Below are 25,279 nucleotides of genomic sequence, written 5' to 3'. Positions count from 1 at the left end.
CAATAGAAATACAATAGAATATTTTTCTAAGAATTTCAATAGCTGAACAAAAAAAAGCTCGCTTTGCTGTATTGTAGGCATCGATAACTACGTATCACAAACTCGAATCAAAGCGAAATGTCTGACAATATGATATTGTATGGCAACTAGTTTCATAGTCGGGGGGGGATATGGACCATGCCTCCCATACCGGACGTATTTTTTTTGATTATGACAATGTAGTAAATAAATATTGACTGCTTTTATAAAAAAAATTGTGTAGAAAGATGAAAGTTTTACATTGGACTTATTATAAGTAGGTACTTTATAAAGATGTAATTCTTTTGTAATAAATTAATTTAAATAAAAATTTGTTAAAAATATTATTTATTTTATTTCAGTATGATATATTTAATAATATATATTTGTTCATATAATAAGTACAAAAGTTATCTCTAGTGTATAAACTTTTTTATGAGCTTTCCCCTTTTCGTTATTTTGACTATGCCACTATTAATACCTATACCTATTTTAGTCTTCATTAATTAATACAAATATATATATTAAGATATTTACATACGTACTTATTAGTTGTTCATATTATACGTGTTAAGGTGATAAACAATACGAAATATGAACATATGACATAATGTTGTTTATTCATTGATGTACGTAGAGTTACCCAAAAAAAATTTGAATACACGACTATAATATAGGTACATACATTTTAGATTATGCATACATCTGATTACATAAACTATTGATGTGTTAAACCTATTAGAATAGGTATATGAATAATAATATCCTGCAACTATCTAAATATTGATTGTATAGCTGTATAAGTGTATATTGATGTGTATATATAATATACCTTTAGGTTATAGCCACTAATTCATACGACATACTGTGTACCTACGCGTTAATATTTGCTTATTTCAATGTGTTGAATAATATTTAGCTGCGCACTGTTTTGCTTAATAATGAATATGCATACAGTATAATAATTAATCTGGTCAGCTAGTCGGGAATGATCTAAAAAAAATTCATGGGGGAGAAGGGTGTAGTATTTAAAATTGCCAATTATAGATTTTGAAATTCCCAATTTTTTAATTTAAAACTAATTTACCGAGTGTTGATTTTCAACTAAAAATATAATATTGCTGCTGAATGAGAGAAGATGTTCCTCCACGCCAGCGAACTCCTATCAATTCAAAATTGCGTTCATAAAAAAAGGTCAGTTGTATACTACGTAAATTACGGCCTAGGTATTTTTTAAACGTATGTAAATTGCGTCCCAGGATATTCTGTTTATTTCCAGTCAACAAAACAAGTAATAAGTAATAATCTACGATGTAGATAGTATGTTTACTAATATAATATAACTAACAGCCAGTAAGCATTTGATCATGATTCGTGTAATCGTGTATAGTTTACAGTTTACTAATACTAATATTGAAATTTTAACTTTCCAAGACGTAAAATTAATTATAAGAAAATTACACGACGCTCGAGCTTCTGTCCACCAAAATTACCAGCTACTTTTAGGGAATTACAGTATTGCATGGCATACGTCTTAACAATATTCAATTTAAAGCAAATACAAATGAAATAGGATTGTAATAAATTGTGACTCTGGTTTATTTTGTATATACAAAATATATATATTCTTCCCTGCAGCTAGGATTATAAGTGCTTTGTTTTTAGATTGAGGAATTTATCATATTTTCCTATCATAACAAAAAGGTAGCTATGTTTTTATAGGCATTATTTCAGGTAGTTTATATGCCTATTCTATGACAGACCGGCTGACCTTATAGATGTTCGTTCTAGTAATAAATTGTGTTTCATAAAATCATAAATAAAATAAAATACAAGCAAATACCTAAATTAAAATAAATGGCCACTAGAGCCCATTAAAATTGTTCAAAACTGAAATGAAAATTAATTAAATACATTACTTTTTTGCTCCAAAATAGTGTCACCAAATACAGAAAAAAAAGTAACACACACACAAACATATATAATATAAACGCAATACATTCCTAGCTTCACTCAGAATATAAAATGCCCATTCACGATTATGAATATGTCAAAGTGTAAAACATATATACATTCAAATTGCATTACAGTTGCAGTATCATGCTATAATATTGTAAAATTGTACATAGTCATAAATAAATAATATTGATTTTTTATTTTTTTTTTTATTAACATAAAAAAATAGCATTTATAACCCCTAAAAATTCAACAAAATCGTTAATTCGATTTAAACTGTTTGAGCGTATTACATTTTAAAGCATTATTTTTAATCCATTCTGGCACGTAATATTAATATTGTTGTAAGTAATAAAGGCTATAATTAATTACAACAATTATATTATTATCACTCATATTATATTTTATGAAATTAAAAACAAACGTTTTAAATAATTATCAATGTATGTGCTTGTTGCGTCAAAAATTAAAATATTTTTCTCTTTCATACACAGTGCAATTGTAATTTTCGGTCTAACATCGAATCAGCTGATAGGCATGCACACCTTAATTATTATGATTTTAATAATATGAACACCTGCACTCGGTAGTATCATACATAGTTCTCATACTATTGCACTACCCCCTTCGTCCAGAAATATAATGTATATAAACGACCGTATACCTGTTTAAAGGTACCTATGTAAACGACTATTACGATAATTATATTTTATTAGGATATATATTACACTGTATAATATATAATATACACTTATAGTACGTATCTTTCATTTGTTCTATATAATCACACATGGGCAGTCAACTCTTTTTGATTAAGTACTAATTTTGATCAAGTACGACATTTTAAAAATATTTTCAGTCTGATACCGAAATGTTTGTGATTTGTTTCATCGTTATAGCTCCATATATTTACACCAGGTAATCGTTAAAGCAAAATATATTATATTATTTATATTTTACATACGTTAAATTGTTTTCAGTGTAATTAAAGCTTCTTGTCAAATTCAACCTTAAAATTCTTTTGTATTCCATTGTTTGGAATTTATGTATCACTAATGTCAAGGTTCCTCATATGTTTTTTATAATAACAGTTTGAAAATATGAATTTATGTAGCTAAATATTTAATGTCTTTTTTTAGTAAGGATTTAAATCAACAAAAATTATTTTGATTTTTCATAAAATAATACCAATCATTCTCAATAACTAGTTCATTTAAAAAAAATGGATTTATTGGATTATTCTTCGATTTTTGCTCTCTTAATCTTCTTTTTACAATCTTTTTACTATCTCCTCGGCTGGCATCAAAGCTTTATTGTATTATGATCTATTTTTGATACCATTTCAGTAAATTTTTGTCCTGACTTTTTTTCATTAGCATTTGCAAGTTGAAGCATTTCGTTAAGAAATAGTGTGATATTGATCCCACCTATACTGTTAGTATATGTGATTAAAAATAGTCTAATACAGCTTCTAATATTCCAGGACATTTTAATAAATTTGATTTTATAATTTGTCTTGCTTATTTTCATATATATAAATATATTTTTTTATTTGATTGTATTATCTAAAACAAATTGCGATATTTTACTGTTATTAGAATCTATTTCTAATCTATTTTTTTTTTAATCAGTGTCCAAATATAAGGATGATTATAGCTTACGGGTTTAGAAAATTGATAGTTAATTTCTTCTGTTTGATTGTTAGTACATTTTGTGCACATTCTCATAAAAACCACCTTTTATATTTATATATTCGACTAATGTAGATGTGACTGCATTAATAGCTGCTTTTTCGAAGTCAATATGCACCTTGATTTTTTTTTTTTTACTTTCATTTTATTCGCTTTTTTTCCATTTTATTTTTTTGTATATGCTTTTTTCCGTTACTTTTTTTCCTAAACTCGTTACATATGTTACATGTTAACAGTGTTGTTTAAATATTATACATGTGTTCATTAAATAAGCTTTCTACCTTTGTCAGATCTAATTACTTCCATATTAACAATTTAACTTAATTTTTAATGATTCTATAAATTACACTTCACATTAACACGAAAACCGAACGACGTTGACAACAATACAGACATTAATGACGTAATATAGATAATGATAACTGTAATGTGTGGGAGTTTGAAAACCATACACTAAACGTAATAGGTACAGCCACAGCGTATAAGTACTATGTAATAAAATCTAATGTATAATAATCAGATAAAATCGTTATAGTTACTTACACTTGTTGATAATGTTAACGGTAAGATACGTATTGATATAGTATTATTGCGTGGCGATTCGTGAATTTTCCAGGTGGAAATAAAATTATGATTATATATATTAAATATTGTTATCTACTAAACTACATAATTGAATTATTTAACATTTTAACTTTTATTTTATATTATTTTAGTATAAAATCGACGTTTTAAAATGATTGTGTCTAAATGTAAAAACATTTTTCTAAAATTGGATATTTTGACCGATAACAGTCTAATAATACTGTCTATGTACACTGTATCAGATTAAGACAGTTTTTTATAAACCATGTAACATACTAATATCGTATGAATAAGTGTAATTAAAGGGAGTGGCTAGAATGGCAAACATCTTCAAACATTTTTTTCCTACTTTACATAGTAATACACTTTTTACAGCGTGACAAAAAATACTATTATTTTTAATTTTTTCTAAACACTTTTTTTTTTGATAAAATACCTATTTGAAAAAAAGAAAACTTGGTTATATCACAATTATATAATAATACCTACATCTAGCCACCTACGTACGTCCTTATTTTTACAAATTTTCTAAAGAAACTTATTCAGCCTACTCCTAAAAACTTGATTCTAGTTAAAATAAAATAAAAAGTTAAATAATTAGACAATATATTCGAAATATGTCTCTCAGTACGATATGATTCTCCTCTCTGTTTTTGTTGTGTATTTTAATTATTTTTCTTATTTTAACGATTCGAAGACATATGAAATAGGTACCTAATTGCTTTTCAACAGTTCATTATTGTAAATAATTCATTAATTATTCACGTTTATATTAACTTAGACCTTTTAACAAGGTTGTTGTTAGAACTTAGATGAAACGTTCCACTTACAGTAGAAGCCATCATTTGATTTCTCAACTCTCACTTGCAGATAACTATATTATCTCCTGATCATGTCATCACGGTCGTCACAAACCTTTCACCTTTACATATTTCATTATTTCGAGTGCGTTTGAATTCATTACCTAATTTATGATAGCTTTCGCCGAAGACGACGACGAAATAAATTGTACTAAAATGGTATGGTAAAACACTAAAAGACAATCGTCTTTTTAATAAAGTTAAGTGTGTCTAGTCTCTGTGATTTTCATTTTCTCGTTTGTATCTCATTTCATAGTATGATATTCTTCCATTAAGTTCGTGTATTATTTTTTTACATTATTCCATATCTCGACGCCACTATAATATAATAAATCCATCCATATATTATATATAAAAGGTGATTCTAAAAACATGGTAACCCCTTCCTTTTATTTTTTAGCAACATATTTATTAAAATTCTAATTTTTGTTATTTTTCGTATAATATGTATTATAAAATTTCTAATTTTCACATATCAGACATGTGTTAGACAATACACAAATTAAAAATACATTAATGTTATTTTTTCGTCTATTGTAAATGCATACAATACAGCAATGAAACACTTGAAACATGTATATTATTCATGTAGTTTATAAAACATCAGTAGTAGAGAAGACTGAATAGTGAATACGATTGCAACACGGGACCAACAACGTAATACTTGCAATTTCCACATTCGTAGTCTATAAAAATATTTAAAATAAAATAGGTCAGCAAATAAAGTTGTCCTAGGCACTGTATATGGTTATGTATAAAAGGAATGATATCCTTTCATTGTTTACTACCAAAAGATTAAGAAATCAAGTATTTATATTTTTGATTATAAATAAAATATATATTAATTATTTTACTATTTTTTATTTAATGCAGTATTTTTTAATATTTTTATCTTTATGTTTATATATGCACAGAGTAAAATAGTAAAAATAGTAATCCAATTAATATAATATGACGTGTGTTTAAATATTATTTAAGAACAATTATTACTATCAAATGACAAATGTAACAGTATAACGTAAAATATTTATAAATATATTACATAATAAATAGTAACACATTATTTTTCTTACTAAAACTTTATAATAGGTTTGGCTGTAAACTCATTACCTAACTTTTTTTTATACAATTTATAAGGATTTGAATGAATATGGATAATAAATTTATCATACTCTGATTGGTAATGGATGAGTAATTTACAGAACTTTATGATGTATAAAATAGTTGGTGGTATGCTATAATATAATAAATTAAGAAATTTAGTATGATTGTAATGGATGTGTTCAATCTGAATTCAATGACACATCATTGTATACGAAAAACGATTCTCAGCGGAAATAGTTTATATCAGCTTTTATTATCTAAATATATTTGATGTTATGTTTTTTTTTATATCGTTATTTGGTTAAGTAATTTATTTTACTATTACTAATACAGTAACGCACAGTATTAGAGTAAGTTGAAATATTTTTTTACCAAAAAAAAATTGCATTTAAAAATAAAATGTATAAAATATATTAATATACGTCAAAGTTGTATGTTCCCATGAATATTATTTTTTTTTTTACTTTAATAAAATAATGAATATCGTTGTTCAAGTTTAAAATATATGTATAATTTTGTCCAGATTTTAACTTAAAATATCTATAAAAACTTATATTTTTATATTTTTTGATTTCTGTACGAACTATTTATGAGAAGCTTTGTATTAAATTTTTAATCTTTAACTATAAGAATTTCACATTTTAAAAATTTTCAACTGCCAATAAATTTGCAAATTTTCGTGATTTTGAATAATTTTGTCAACATTTTAACAAAAACTATAAATTATTATATAGCTGCCTTACCATATGGAGTCTAATTTCGTAATTGTTCAATAAAAATAATGTTCTAGTAAAAGTCTTAAATGAGTTTCATGTTACTCCATATCGGTTAAAAGTTACCTATGTTTGTTCTTTAAAGTGGTCACTTTTCCACTATGCTGAAATAAATAAAACAAGTGATGTGATACAACACAAATAATATGATCATAAACGGCCAGCCGGATTGTAACTTTATTACCTAGTTGGTGTACCAAATTTTAATTTTTTCTCACACTATTAAGAAGATAAATTGTAATATAAATAACATTTATTGACAAATTAAATAAATAGGTTAGGTTAAATAAATTCTAATAAATGAATTGTGATTTTTCATGTGTATAAAAATTAAACAACAATTAGATAAAAAAAATGCTTTAATCGTTAACTTTGAGGGTGGTTTTGATAAAAAATTGTATCTAGTTTGTATTTTGTCAAAGTTGATTATATTTTTTGTGTATGTAATTCAAAAACAAATAACCGTTTAAGACTTAAAAAAATTTCACTGGGCCAAAAATCTTAAATATTTAATATGTACAAAGATCTTCATATCTTTGTTAATTTACCGTTTAAAAAATATCAAAAATATTAGTATTCAATTTTTATATTAATATAATTATTGATTTGTAAAATCTCAAAAATTAATGTTTAGTTAAAAATTTATAAAACATTTTCTTTTTATATCTAAGATTTGAAAATTGTGTATAAAATTTATCATACGTTTTTTTACCAAAAATAATAAAAAAAAAAATACTGAAAAGTAGTTACATTAATATTTTATGAGCAGTTCAAGTTTAAACTTTTACGACATTAGATTTTTTATTCACCCGTAAAATAACTATTTTTTTTGTGTTCGATTTTTGATAATACTATGTTATGATTCCAAAAAAATAAATAAAAATAATAACCATAACCTAACCTAACCTAACCTAACCATATTTGAAATTCTCAGCATATTTATATATAGTATATGTATTAGACATTACTTAGATATATTATAAAACATACTAATATAGGCTGACAAACTGTCTTCGAATCTTTTTTCGTATGTAATGATTTATAATTTAAATTAAGTTTAACACATCCATGATAAGAGGTCACTTGACATCTACTAAATATCAGAAAGGTTACCTACTTTCCCCTTTTCGTTTTAACTCGTGATTGGAATTTAATATGTTGTAATGTTTATTATTATTTAAATATAATATATTTCATATTTACATGTTATATGTATTTATTCAATCTCTGTATATTAATATGATTTTTGTATAGTATATACAATATACATCAATGTATTAACAGTACCTAGAAGTTAATACCTTTATACATTTTATTAGAAGGTAAATATAAATATGTAAATTTATAAAATATAACGTCTTGACTTAGATATTTAATATCAATAACGGTGAAATATTTGTGATAATACCACAGCAATCCTTGAACATAATACATCCGACAGGAAGTTAAAGACTATAGTATAATATCGCATTCAAAAATAAATTGGAATTTTTACCAGTATTATATAGCTGTAACTCGGAATAAAAACCATCATAAAAATACTATCATTTTATTTACATCAAATATATTAGAGGTAAACTATAAGTAATTTTTTGTAATATTTTCTTCAAAAACTTTAGATATTATAGAATAAACAAAACAATATTTCATAGAAGTAATATCCTTAACTATAATAGTAAATAAGCTACAATACTTTTTCCTAAAACATTTTAGCAATTGAGAATAAATCCACATTACTATAATGTTTAGATAGCAACATTGTTTTTTTTAATAACAATTCGTAGTTATTGTGACCATGTTTGAATTGTTATCTAAATAATCTATACTAAAAAGCTTTTAGAATTTAAAAGTAAAATATTTTTTTAGATTCCGATCAATCCAAAAAACTAATAATTTTACGATATATTGTATTTTTTTTCCAAAAACTACATTTTGAGGAAATAAAATGGTTCCTTAAAGTTTCACGTATTTCTTTTATTGATAACACAATTTATACCAATATATAAAATATAAAGAGCTGTAAAAATGCATTTTTTGTGTAGGGTTATCTCAAAAACCACTGAACCGATTTCAATAAAAATTATATTACTTATATCAATACATTTCTTAAAATTCAGAGCATATTTTTAGCATATTTTTTAACCTGTATAAGTTACTACACACTAAATAGCACACAAATTTCGTTTTGGTATTCAAGAATAGAAGCATTTTTTTGATTATATATAGGTATGGTGCAATTGGTTACAAAAAATAAAATAAGTATTATGTGATTTGACATAACTTGTTTTTTATTGATACCCGATATCAATATAGCCGACAAGGATTTATTTGGAAAAACCTTTTTTTTTACTTACGGTCAATATTATACGTCACCGGTTCTAGGAAAAGCACGCCATTCAAGTACGTACATTTCACCAACAACACGACAAATAAAATATCGTCTACTACATGGATTTGGAAAATTGGCTCTTTTGTAATAATTTCTATTACTTATTTTTCTTACGTATCATTAATGCATAATATTCAAATTATATACGCTGTGATATTTAAACGTAGGTATACGATTAAAAAAATTTAGTATCTCATGAAATACACATAAATACATGTTACGTGTCAGATTGTCTGGGAAAGACTTTAAAACGAATGAACCTATTTAGGCGGGGTTTCTACAAATATTCTATTGATATACGAAAAAACGGAAAACGATTGATAATATTTAACTTGGTCTGGATCGGATAGCCAGAATAATTAGATAAATATAGTCCAAATAAAAAGCTATAGTTAATTTAATAATATTAACATTTAAGCAATAATATGACTAATCTACTAAAACTGCATTAATCATGAATTTAAACATGTATATATACCATAAAAATAAATATTTTTTAAATTATAATAAAACCTTGAATTTAACAGTACTTATTATAAAAATAATTTAAAACAACGCTTTTGTAAAAAAAAATGAAAAATGTTTAATAAGTTTACAATAAGCCACTGTACTTGCTCAATCATATATTACGTACCTATCACCTATAATACATTTTATTTCGAAATTGAATGTACCTATTGTAAAAAATGTTGTGCGAAAATGCTTTATGATTGCCGAGTTATAAAACTTTCATAATTTATTTGAATGTTTAAAATTAAAAACTCCCAGTAAAATTGCCAAAGCATTTTCTCATACGGAATATTTTATAACGATGAAAACGTGACGTTAAAAATTTGAAATAAATAATAAATGTAAATAAAACGCAAAGAATACTTCACTCATAAAAATCATAAAATACTATATAAGTAGTCTAAACATAAAAGCTTGTTTGTCCTGTGGGAGTATTATAATATAATTATGTAATATTATAAAACCTGAACTCTCGCACATTGGCATATAGGTAAAAGCAAAGAGAAATGACATATTTTTATTTTTTAGTAAAAATTCTCAGAAAATGATAGTACTTATACATATATTTTACTTTATTTTCTCCGATTTATGTATATAATACTTTTTTATGGCAATACGATGAGTATTGTATAATTCGATTCAGATTATTATAGTTATATATTACTTATTTACTATACATGTTATAACAGACATCGATTTAAGGGTTTTTGTTTACCATGTTTTTTTAATAACTATGCACTGATGCTTTTGTACAAATTTTATTTTTCTATTATATTTTAATGTTCATGACACGTATCTGATTTCAAAGAGATGTAGGTACGTAGTGGATTTACAAGAAAAAAAATATTAATACATATAAGCTTAATTAATTTTTAGTGCACTTCAATAAAGTCTGCCACACCTCTTACATAAATAAGAGGAGGGATATCAATGCGTCGTTCTAACTGTTATTCGCAGAATCTTGGTCCATTGTATTTTCAACGAGGTGTTCGTTTTGAGTTCCTAATTTAAAACGGTTTGGAGATTTAAATAATCTTTTACCATCATTTTTTTTTTTATGAGATAAGTTGATGACTGAGGACTATAAGTTGACGTTACTAACGAACTTGACAGATTTATTTTATTTAAGAGCATTGCGTTTGAATTACTATTCTTAAATATATTTCCAGGAGAGTTAGAGACGAAATAGATTAAATTTGTATTTATCGTATTTGATTGCATAGGAATGTTTATGTGAATGGCTAATTTTAGTAAATATTCTGATTACTTTTAATGTTTGTTTTTCGACATATGTATAAATATATAATACTTAATATTAGAAGACGTTGTAAAAAAAATAATTTAGGTAGGTAACAGTTTTGTATCCTCACTAAATTACTTAATGACAATTATTCTTACTATTATATTATTTATAACACAGACGTGCTCTAGTCTCTAAATATGTAATAAATAATGAAGTGTAACATTAGTTTAGATGTTCAATTTTTAATTAAATCAAAAAACAAAAAGTAGTAAGAATAAAAAGAAAAAGAAAAAAGAAAACAATAGTATAATAAGAGAACTAGAATAAAAATAATTTTTTGTTACGGCTGCCTGCTACGAAAGTTTAATTTTCGACGCCAGTTGAACGTTAGAAAATTTATCTTTTTCCGTTCAACGGACAGTAAATGTTTTTATCCGACCACTATCCTTGGCGGTAAAGTGAAAATCTCTCTAAACAGTGTGCGGAAAAGTGGAAATCATCAGCTACAAAGCGGTCGGTAAAGTTTCAAATTGGATTAATATACACGAACGTATCGATACGTTTTATTTAATATATTAAATACTTGATAGATGAGTTATTCTCGTGTTACTGATGAAACAAAATGGCAAATCTTGATACTGTAAACGTCAAGTGCAGTTCATTATAGATTTTATTATTATCCCATATTATACCTAATAATTATTAAGGCGTTTTCAAACGCACCTGACAAAGCGTGACAACAAAAATAGTACCTATGAGTAGCTTATGCGGGAAGACAATTTCACTTATCTCACTTATCCCTTACCACATATAATACACTATTAATGGTATCACAAATATTGCTTTTAGGAATATAATATATTGTATATTTCTTGTTAAAATAAAAACATATACATATATATATATATAAAATATTATATTTCTAACCTATTCTATTCTACCTATTGCTATTGGCTATTTATTAATTTATTATATTAAGTTTGAACTTAAATTAAACGAAAATTGTATTTGTCAATAGATTTTTCAGTCAACAAATAAATCTCAGTATAAAACCTTAAAATAATACATTCTTACATCGTAGTTAATTTAACTTTTATATTTAACTTCATATTTTATACTTTTTAATCTGTGCAAAAAAATGTTAAAATTAGCTGGATCTTGAAAATACCAATTTCATGAAACGATTGATAAATAATACAACGAAACATATTTTATGTTATATATTTAGATTTGATACATTCACTTTTACATTTTTAAAATCATCAATAGTATCAAATCGAACGATTTTTCATATAAAATAATCAACACGTTTGGTATAAGAATTTTTGCACAATAAACGGTTTGAAACATTGGAAGTACTTTATGATGTTTAACTTACTTTATATAATGTAACATTATATACTAATACAATATAATACAGTACTACACAGTTTTGTTCTTACTACAGAGAGTGTACAACAAATAAAACTTAAACTATGTATTACTATTACAGTATAAATTAATAGATAATTATGTATTTTCCATGAGACACCTGATTCTGTTTTTTTTTTCATTATTCGTTAAAATATTAACAAACCATTTTTCATACTGCCATAATTTTTCATAGGTTCAGACCATAAAATTTGAAAAACGTAGTTTTATTTTCATTTTTAATAAATATTTTGGTAATTTCGTTGAAATAAAACAAAGGAGAATGAATGTCATAATCAATTATATAATTAGATTCTAGATATAAGACATAAAAATATGTTGTAATCCCTTCTTTATTTCAATCATAAAATAGTAATAAGGAATATTGAAAAACAAAAAATAATTGTGTATAAAAATTTTTAAAAGGTTCAATAACACAAACAATATCGCTTAGCAAAATGAAAGAAGGATAAAACAGATATTGAAAATATCTACATACGTATAAATGGTAGATATAAATAATACACTATCGATATACCAATTATTTAAGATTTAGAGCCATGTTTCATTTCTCCGTACGAAAATACAATTATCTTGAATACGTTTTCTTTGATCCTTCGTTGTGTAAATTAGATTTCTTTCCAAAGGAGAACTACTAAAAAATTTATTAATAACTTGTAAGTTGGAATTTCATCTTATTTTATTTATAACGCTTTTTTATTTCTATTGTATAATTTTAATGTACATGCAATGGATTATGCGCACATTGTCGTACGTGTGTTTAGTATAATGTAACGTCAAGAATTTGATCCAAATTAAAAATTTTAACGAACAAATAAAATGAAACTTGGAAAAGAATATAACTTTCAGTTCTTCAGTATAAATATTTTTATCTTATTTTTTTTCACATGTATAACAAGGAGGTCAATAATTGGGAAATCTGAGAAATTACAGTGCTTCTAATAAGTAATATATTCTTATATGTATTTTTTTTTAAAGTACTTTATTTCACTTATTTCCGTTTTTATAGCTACAATTTTATTTATCGTCAATAAAACAGAAATATATCTTATTTTATTTAGTTCAAACGAGACACATCATCACGACATCATTAGTTTTGGATTCTAAGCGAAACGATGAATGTGTATAGGATTTACAATAATATGTATTTTTTCGTGTCTGTAATAGTATCGTAATAATCGGAAAAAACTAAAAACAGATAAGGAAAACGAAAATAATTAGGTGCGTAACACTATATATTAAAAAACTTGATTTTGTTTTTTTCATAGTTAAAAAACATATAGGTTAGGCTAAGGTAACTGTAGATATATCGACATTTTTAGTTTTTATTTCAACTTATTTACGATAATATATTTTTTACTATTTTTAATTACGCTTATAAATCTTAAATTAAATTTTGTTTGAAAATTAAATACAAGATTTCTTACAAAAACTTAAAAATTTCAAAAATATAAATGCACATTATTTTTTATAATCGTGTAAAATTTAACTATTAATGAAAATATTTAAATGAAAAATAATGATTTTACTTATTTTATTGTAATTCTGAAAATATTATAAATAATTAATTTTAAAATAAAAATAAACAATATAAAATCGAAAGTTCTTATGCAAAAACTAGTTTTTGACAAAATATTTATGGTAACATTTTACAATTTCGACTCTTTTGAGCTATTAACAGATATTTTATTAATTTTATTTAAGTGTTAATAAAAATAAAAGGCTCAAACAAAAAGCTTGAAAATGTAATACAACACCCGAAATTTGTCATAATCTCGAAAATATGCAAATTATTTTATAGTTAATATTTATGCCTAGGGTTCGAATATCCATGTATAAAACATATTTTGCTTACTAAAATTATATAAATAAAGTTAGGTATTAAGTAAATATTTTTAATGAATGTCTGAAATTTAAATTTTGATAATCTTGAATATTCACGCATAAAACCACATTAAATCATTTCTCATCACACAACTTATGTTTTTTTTTCACATAAAAGTACTCATAATACATTTTTGGCTCGATCAAGAAACTCGAAAATTTAATACAATTTCCAGCACATAAGTTATTATTTTAGAAATATGTAAACATTAAAAATACATTGGCACGAATTTTATTTATAATCGTTTGAACTGTTTAAAGTTCAAATTTTGAGATTCATAAAAATTATAAAATATTCGCAAATAATATATGAATTTAATTATTATTATCTATAGCTATTCTTATGTAAAAATGAAAATCGCCTTCATTTTATAACTATGGGTAAAGAGATGATATCTGCATTGACCCATGATAAAATTATTTTTATTTTTATGTATATTAATTAAAATTTGAATAGTTTCTGAATATTATTAAAGTTTATGTACCTAATTAATATAATAGGTTTATTATAGATATAGGATTAGGATGATTTTATTATTATATAGTTAGTTATTTGATTAACATTATTCTAACGTTATTATTCTAAGTAAAACATATAGATTCTTAAAAATCGCATCTACCTACTTTAATATTTCCAGATTTTATTTTGATATGGTACCTATACCACTTATTTCATTCACGGGCAAAGTCAAGGGTATCACTGTATCAGCTGTTAGATTTATTAAAAACTGTAAGATACATTAAGAATACAGTGGATTTTCAACAATTAAAATCGTCGAAAGTTCGAAAATATTAGTAATTTATTCAAAGTAAATGTATAATCCCTTGAAAATCTCGGGGTGATTCGAATAAAACAATGTATTTAGGTACACTCAGTAAATTTTAATTTGAAGTATAATATTGAGTAAACTAATTGGCAATACGGAAGAATTCAAAATGTCCTCCCCTCATTTCTTGGTTATTTCATAACATTATGTCAATATACATTTCGTATTTATCGTTAATAATTTATTATTATAAATTTAGCTTGCTTTTCCCAAACACAATCAAATTATAACACAACGTTGAAAATATTACTATGGCTATCGAAAATAATATTAATAAAGCCAAACTAAATTCAATGTGGCATAAAATCACTATAGATTTTTCAAAAATAATTAATTTTAAGTAGGTATTGTGTATTTGTGTTTCATATTGTTTTTATAGTTATATCATTTAATTTATATTTATTTTGTTAAATATCATATGTATTATATATATACATACCATAAACACATACATACATGCATACAATTATTGTATTTTTCTACTACTTATTCATAAATTTCTTGTAAAATTTTCAAAAAAATAACCAATAATTATTGTATTACAATCTATTATTTATAGTTTTATTAAGTTATCTATTTGTTATACGTATTTTTTTTAATCTAAATAACAAGTTAATACTTAAATCAAAATCGATAATATTTTAATTCTGGGAGTAAATTTGGTTGGAATAATGTTAAAATTTATTAACCTTATTATACTATGTTATTTATACATATAAGCAAAGAAAATATACTTTTAAAACTAATAATTAATAAACAATCTATATTCGTCTACTTTATAAAGATATAATATATTTATATAGTATCTATACCCACAAACTATTTAAATATTTACATTTAGAAATAAATAAATGATACAATTTAATATACTCATCAAGAACAAAATAACTAAAAATGTAGTATTCGGGTTTTTAATTCTTTTTAGTTTAAAAACCAAAAATTAATAAAATAATAGTTCAGTTCATAACAAAATCATATTATATTATCGGCATAAATACAGCTTTTTAAAAAACATAGCCTTGCAATGCACATTAAAGTGTGATTCTCCGAGATGAATAAATAATATGTTCCACTGTTTCAAATGATTTAATAGAAAATGTCTAAAGAAGGGAAGAGGATGTCCCTAAATAATTTTGTATAAAAGTTTATCGTTTATTCATTATAATTAAGACTTTTTTACTGCAGCTGTCAATGCCCAAAGTCGATAGAGTAAAGACATAATAATTGTGAAACTTTTCTACGAATCTAGAGAACTTTATAAACAATTTCAAATTAAATCCCAAGATCATAGAGTATACTCAAAGATAATATTCCAAGTAAAGCAATTTAAAAGCAATAACTGCATGAGCCATGGTATTCATTTCGAACTAATCAAAGAAATCAATTGGTGCCGATGCAAAAAATGTCTGCGGATTGTGTGCGAAGAATATAATATAAAAGCCATCGTGTATAAAAATTACTTAGTCTTAGTATGTTTTATTGAGACGTGAAAAATGAAATCAGAAATCTAATACAAATGGACAAATGTCCATTAGGTTTATAGCAAAATATTGTTTTATTTTATTTTGACCAGCGTACGGTTTTTCAGTGAAAGGAAAATAATGCCGGGCCAACAACAAGAACGCATCAGGCTGTCTTCGATGGGCGGGGAATCGACTTGCAGCAACAGCAGTAGCGGAGGCAGCGGCAGCGGCAGTACGACAATGAAGATTCGGAGACGAGTGGTAATGATGGGCGCGGCTAGGGTTGGCAAAACGTCCATCATTAAGCAGTTCCTGTACGATCAGTTCCCTGACCGATACAAGGAGACTATCGAGGAATTACACAGAGGTGAGAGAATTATTTATTTTATCAAAGCTCGCGATTTATTTTATTTAACAATAATTTCAAATTATTAAAGTGATACATTTTAATTGTGTTGACTGTTGATAATTATATCAAATAACATAATTATTAATTTTATTTTTTCCGTGAAAACTATAAATCATTTTAATTACGTAAAACGTGAAAATGCTGGTAAACTGCTGTAAAGGCACCACCTTGAAATAGTTTTTTATATTAATGTCACGTTTTAAATTTATAGTTATAAAAAAAAAATACTACATAATACTATAATAGTGTATTGCGTCATACTCTTAGCTTAATGAGATATGAGAATAATAAGCCATAATATCCGTTCACTATATTCTATCCATATTTTAAACTCTATTTCATAAACTATCTCATTAAATGTATGGTTTTTTATTAATTCTAAGAACAAATTATATATACATTAGTCACACATACAAAATGATCCATTTACCGTGTAATACTATCTATATCCCTGGATTGCTAAGATAATTTAAGCGAATGCAGTCAAATACTATTTTCTAGAAAATTAAAATAAATATCAACAGAATGTTTCTTGGAACTTTAGTTAAAATTGTATACCTATACCAGAAAAATTACATTGTACATTTAAATATAAGTTTTTAAATAGGAAACTGTGTCGATTGTAGATATTATGGTGTTAATTTATATAGTTATATTCCACCTTATTTATAAAATTTTTCAAAACATAAAATAGGCTATTTTTTGTTCAGTTCGTGAAGTGTACTATCAATGTGGTCATTTTGTTAACTGGACATTTTCTATTCTTTTTTGCACAATTCATAAACCAAACATGATTATAAATTCTAATGTAATAATGTTTAAGTACTTTGAAAAAAAAAAAAATACGACGTCTTACAAAACTACGAGTAGAATATGTATGTACTTTTCAAAACATAAATTTGAGTACAATTTTTTTTTTAATATCTTTATAAGATTTATGCCACCTCTATTATTGTCTAAATTACCAACAGCCATCAAATTGTTTTTTAATTCCATTTTTTATTTTAGTAAGAAATTCTGATGGAAGATATGTTCCTAATTCTATTCTTGGTTGTGTTCTAAATAGAGTGTTATACGGTTCCGTTTTTATTGCCATACGAAAAGATATATTTTTTATCATTGTATAAAACCTAATCCATTACTCCAGTTTGTTGTAATATTTCCTTGTATTCACATAATCAATGAATCTTTAAGGGTAGCATTACTTCTATCGTTCTATCCACTGAACCTTGACTTTGTGATTTGCGTGGCCGATCATTTACCAATATAAGATTTAGCCACAATGAACTTTTATAATGCCTAAAGTAGATTCTCTACCGTTATCCGATTGTAAAACATGTGGTGTGCCAAAGCTAAGAACTATATCTAATAATATTTATGATAGTTTTCCCCAACAATGGCCTAAATATACTAAATGTTGTAAAGTGTTCCTTATAGTGTAAAATATATTTGTAATAATCATCTTTGAAACTCTATCAAATCTATTTGACTTCTATCGTTTCATTTTTTGACTGAAGTAAATTTTATGATAACACAAGGGCCAATTCCTTTGTCTTTTTTAATTGTTCAGTGCAGCGTTTATACAATTTTTTTTATAAATCGCAGCCATTTTGAAATAATTATGAAATGTTTATTTATTTACATCTTTTTTTCTCCTTTGTGGTCAGTTCCAGCATGAATATCGTAAATAATATTTTTTTTTATTATCGTCAGTTGCAAATATTTTATTTTGCTTATTAGTTATTACTAACCTTAGTAACTCCAGCAATACCAGTAATCTGGTATTTTTCTTGTATATTGTAATAACTTCTTGGTCTTTTTACACCTTTCCGGTCATATTTTAAAGCTTCAATAACTTATGTTTCGTAATCCTTAGTCTATAATGTTGTACAAAGTTCAATTTTTTCATCAAAAACTCTTGATCAAATAACTTTAAACGAGAAGGAAAAGTTTATACACAACCTGAAACTAAAAATATACAATATCGAACAACTATTAAAAAGTAACTGATGTTCTTTTCTGATTACAGTATAATATTATAATAAAGCTTATTTGATAAATTATCAATAGGTAAATACTATTTTTACAAATAAAATTAATTGTAATAATTTATCATAATAAATGCGATAAGCCTATCTATACGATTATCATCAGCATATTAACAGTTTATTATACATATTTGTTGTCCAATTTATGAACTGGGTAAGTTTTCAGTATGTCCATTTTATGAATTGTTCAAATAAAAATATGTCCAGCTTACGAAATGATCGTATTAACAGTCCATTTTACGAATTAAGCAAAATTGCCTCATGTATTGAACAAATTTACAACTGAGGTGTAACATAAATATTTTGGTAAACTATTAACTTGATTATCAATGTCTTTATAAAACAATTAAATAAAAAATCCATTTTTGTTTAAATATCATTTATAGATTTCATTTTCACAAAGATTGATACATATGAAACATTCGAAACTGTTTAGTGAGCTTATTTTATTCACCTAATTTATTTATTATGAGTTTTTACCTATTTTTCCAAAGTTGAATATTCATTAATGTTTCTAATATTATGTTTAACAATATTATTCCTATAATTAATCTATTCTTCGTCAAAAAAAAAATAATGGTGTGTTCAAATTGTGAAAACTAAGTCATAGTTTTAGTCATCATAATTTTAAGTCTCTACGTTTTTAAAACTATCAATACTTACCTATTTTAAAATGCTTTACTTTGTAATTTCAATTCATATCAACTCATGGTAACTCTGGTTTATTATTATAGTAATACATATAGAATATTATAAAACTAACGTCTAATATAGGTTATACCTAATCTAAATACAAAGCTCTAATTATGTGACTATATTACCTGAGTACTATAATTTAACTTTTGATAACCATCCGACTTAACATTTTCTACGTATAAGTGTATGACATTATCTTCTTAGTAACACTTAATTTTGTGCTGCGAGTCGGTTTACCGACAATTATGTAAGTATATTGGGGCACATGGCTCAATTTACTAAACTTGCATATATTAAAGCTATGGATTCAAGCATGCCAAACTGACTTAGTCTTTAATAATTATTAATTAATAATGTACATTTTAATAATTTAAAATGATTAATGAAACTCATGTATTACATTCTTATACTTAAGAAAACTGGTGCTACACTATACATAGTATACTACAGTATAGTATAACATGTGTATAGCATTGTGTAGCTGGTGGATTATACTATCTATGTTGTATAATAATTAATAGGTCATAACTCAATAATTCTTCTAAAAGTTTAAAACCATATAATGGTTGAAAATTATAAATTTCAGATTAGTACTGATACAAATATAAATCACGTTCGCTTTATCCGTACTTATTACTTTTCATCCCAACACCATTTAAATTGTTCGTCTGTCCCTGTTTTTAAATAAATATTAAATTATACCCGATTGTAATTTTAGTCATTGGTATAGTTAATAGTCAAATCATGTCTTAAAACTAAAAATGTCTAAATATATTTTTTTCTGTTGTCTCTATAATTTAAGCTCTAAAACAACCATTTAAATGTAGTATTTAAAAAGCTATAAATAATTAAAAGATTTTAAACCAAATTGACTCAATTTACCAAATTTATATTTTGACAATGTAAATATCACATTTTTCATTTTAAACTATATTGTGTTAAAATAGAAAGATTTTATAAAGATTTTAAAATTAATTGGTGAAAAACTAGTACCACCTTTTTCATATTTATTGTATTAACATTTAACCATACACTAATCAAAAGATAGTATACAATATTATCAATTATTATTTTACCTAATTACAAAATATTCAGCAAAATTAATGATTCTATAAGCAATAGCAGCATTATACTATTTTGATTTTAACATTACGACACGTTTTCTTTTGTTTAGCTAGGTTAAATTTATTTCCAGAAAAACATACATTTTAGAACAATTCAGTATGAAAAAATTATACTATATAACACCACATAACGTTCTTACTGTATAACTTTTTAATTTTTTTGTACTTACATTTTGTTACGTTAAATTTGATATAGTTTGCTTAAAATTAAATTAATTTAAAGACTTAATGGAGAATAACTTTGACAATTTTTATATTTAACAATCATTATTTATTAAATATCATTCATCGTGCAAGAATATATTGCAGTTTGAAATTTAAATTTGATCTCTAGAAGTATTTGATATTTTGAGATAATCCCTTTTGATTGTAATCCTACGAAATAGCCGTAGTATAAATTATGTTATTTATCAGTGACATGCGAGCTTTGTCGTATAAGATAATTAAAAACGTAGTTTGGGTGGTACTATAAAGTCATCGATTATTCTGGATTTCAGTTTAATATGACCAACCTTAGGAACTCGGAAAGTGTAAATAATAATACGAATTATAATTATTGTTGACTTTCTTTTTATGCTCAGTACTTTGCATGATAATTATAAATGTTATTAAAATCTTTATTAGGAGACTATGAATTACCCGATGGAGCACGATTGACATTAGATATTTTGGACACATCGGGAGCTTATCAGTTTCCAGCTATGCGAGAGTTATCTATATCAACTGCTGATGCATTTCTTTTAGTCTTCTGTGTGGACAGAGAAGACACCTGGGATCAAATTAAACACTTTAAAGAACAAGTAAATTTGAAAACAGATATTTTAAATCATACTATAATTTGGTAGGATTTAATCAATTTTATAAATTGTTTTCATTAGATAATTGAAAGAAGAGGACCAAAAATTCCAATAGTCATTGTAGGCAATAAGTGTGAATTGTCTGAACGGTTTTTACCAATGGAAATTACCGAAGCAATATCTAAATACGATTGGGAATGTGGCTATATGGAATGCTCAGCCAAAGAAAATAGAACATAGTACAGGTGTTTAAGGAGCTCCTAGCTCAGGCAAAGGTAAATAAAAGATAAGTTAAGATTTACGATTTCATTGTAAATGTTGAAAACTAATTTCGTTTGAATACAAATTTTAATTGCCCTTTTTATTATTTAAGTTAGGATGCTTTATGACCCTTCATCACTTTTACGGTATGTACTTGACAGTTTAGAAGTTGGTATCATTTAAATGTAGACCTAATGATTATAAACGGTTGACTTTAAAAGTTCTATAGTAGTATGATAAAACTTATATTATTCATGTCACATAATAGTATTTGAAAAAGAAAATTCATCATTTTAATTACACCCTTATCTCCTTTATGTCTTTCGCGCGTTAAAAGTTAGGACAGCAATTCAAATAACAGATTTAAATAAAAAAAAAAATTCGGACAATCAAAACAAATTATAGTATTTCTCATGCTCGTCGAAATTGAGTACCTACCTAATTAAGATTACTATAATAATAAAATACTACACAATACACTTAAACAGTGAACATTTTGAAAAATTTAATTTTTTTTTCAATTTTAAAATAAAATCAACAATAAAAAGGTATAGAGTAAAATTTTTAAAATACATCTATCAGAAAATAGGGTACATATGAAAATGTAATTAAAATGTTCATTATACTCTTCATTGTATAGGAAATTATATTAGTAAATAATAGATGGTCATAAATTAAATTTTGATTAAATTTATGTATTTGTATACTATACCTAGTATTGTGTAACTATCTATAAAATACTTTTTCATAATTAATTTTAATTACTTATGCAGTTATGAATACCTTAAAATATATCCTGGCATATCCTAAAATCACATAACATTAACATATTATTCATTTAGATTACATAACAATGTCTGGACTGTTCATATTACTGATAACATACACCAAATTAAATAATTATTTTAAGCTGAATAATTTCCATATTTTACGAGTATATAACCATCTGTTTTATAATAACATGAAAAACCTCATATTATGTAACTACATAAGCTAAAAGTCTCATATAATGTTGCGTTTTAGTGCGATATATGTTTGTTAACATCGTTCAATTATAATTATGTATATTTTTTACTTTCATAAGGTTAGGTTAGGTTAGGCTAGTTACAAATCATTTGATCAATAAACACCATACTATTATTAAATAAGAAAATTAAATATTTTAATCTCTATTTTTTTAACACTATAATAATAATCAACAACTTAAGAAAAATATTTATTAAACTTTATTCGTGTAGTCATAGAACCAAATAATAAAAACACAAATAGAACAAAATAACACACATATGGTAAAATTGGATAAATTTTCACGTTGTAGTTAATCAAAATTAAACCTTTGATGTTTTTAGGTTCAATATAATTTGAGTCCGGCTGTAAGACGCAGACGTATGTCCCTTCCAAATTACGTGGACAACCGTTCAGGATCGACCAAAGGACGTTACATGCTCAAAGAAAATTCCTGTACAGTGGCCTAATGCAGAAGACCTAGATAATCTACAAATAAAAATAATAATAATAATCTTATTTTGATTATTTAAGCGCTGGTGTGAACAAGACATAAGTAAAATAATTTATTTTGTTCTTATAAACGATTTGCATGATATCAAATGAACACTCAAGGTCCAAAAATGTTTTGAGGCGTGATATAATGTTGCGTAGAATCAGCTTTAAGAAATTCTAGCTTTACAATATAAATGATTTTCATATAATGGTTATATGATTGGTTATAATAGTTTAATGCTATTTTAAAAAACAACATTATAATAAATTGCGATTTGTTATATTCAAACAACTTAAAAATAATATTTTATTTTTATTTTTGCTTAAAATGAACAATACTAACCGTTAACAATTTATAAGATTTATTATTAAAATAATATTAATATAACTATTGAAATAAAACGAAGTTTATATATTATGAAACAAGTCAGTACAATGCTAGTCTATTCCAAGAAACAGTATTATTAAACGCATAAAAACAATGCATTTCATTGAGGAAAAATTTGGAAATTATATATCCGTATGAGACCGTGTTTAAATCCTGAAAGTTTTTACAATACATGTATACACAATCTCAAATAAATAACGTAAAACGAATGAACAATTATATAGTATAAAGGAAACTGTATTAAGTATTAACAATATACTACACATAATATTAACACTAATAATATCGTAAGACATAGTACTATGTATAAATATTCAAAAACTAAATAATGGATCTAATTATTTTAATATTTAAAATCCGTGTTGTCGGACGATTATTCGTGGATTATTATTATTATTTATTACTATCAAATATCGCTATATATTTGCAATGTTTAACCAATTGTAATATGAGTACCTACTTAAAAATTCATTTTTTGTTTAGTTTTTAATCGTATCTTATGGATTTATTTTATGTTCAGTTTTTCACTAAATCCTATTTATTTTTTAATCTGACTATGATAGCTATATTGTGTAAATAATTTGATATTAATTTTCATATTGAAACAAAGACCTAATAAATATTTACATAATATTATAACAAAATAAATTAAATGGTTATAAAATAGATTTTATTTAATTTCGATGTTACATTAGTTTATATTGTTTAATGATAACATTTTTAAACTTACTTAGTTACCTATATATAACCAGACTCCTAGTCGATTGTCAACCATTTTTATTATCAGTAGGACTAGGAGTTTATGTGCATTGGTAATTTTTTTTAAATATATTAATACATTTGGTCAGAAATGACTAGACCCGATAACTTATGGTAATTAAAAAACTCAATATAATATGTTCTTATGCGTTTTCAAGCTACAAAAAATATATATTTAACACAATCATTTGAAATAAAATAATCAAAACAATTGATAAATATTATTTAAGTGAAAGAAACAATAAAAGAAAAAAATTATTTTTTAATAAAGTTTATAAAAAAGGACTTAATTTATTTATTCCTTAGTCATATACGTCATAATATACACACTTGAAAAAACATACTTTGCGGGTATTTTACTCGATGTGTAATCTCCTTAGTCCTGATTAAATATGACAAGTAATTAAAGTTTATTTCCTACATACGTCGCGTATAATATACCTATGTAGCACAGACATGGTGTTAACAGTAGTTTTATCATTTCGAATCGGATACGACACGCAATAGTACAATAATTATTATACAATATAATTATTGTACAATAATTATCTTTAATCTTTATA

At 24.8% G+C, this 25,279-nt stretch overlaps 1 pseudogene; it reads left to right on the top strand.

The window, feature by feature from the left end:
* LOC113558853 overlaps window positions 1-23,544 on the top strand; it is a 28,719-nt pseudogene extending 5,175 nt beyond the window's left edge.
* The last annotated feature ends 1,735 nt before the right edge of the window (window positions 23,545-25,279 follow it).

Source organism: Rhopalosiphum maidis, chromosome 4 (genome assembly GCF_003676215.2).
Source record: "Rhopalosiphum maidis isolate BTI-1 chromosome 4, ASM367621v3, whole genome shotgun sequence".
NCBI classification, from domain to species: Eukaryota; Metazoa; Arthropoda; class Insecta; order Hemiptera; family Aphididae; genus Rhopalosiphum; species Rhopalosiphum maidis.
Note: the sequence above shows the minus strand (reverse complement) of the source record. Positions and strands in the feature narration are given on the sequence as shown.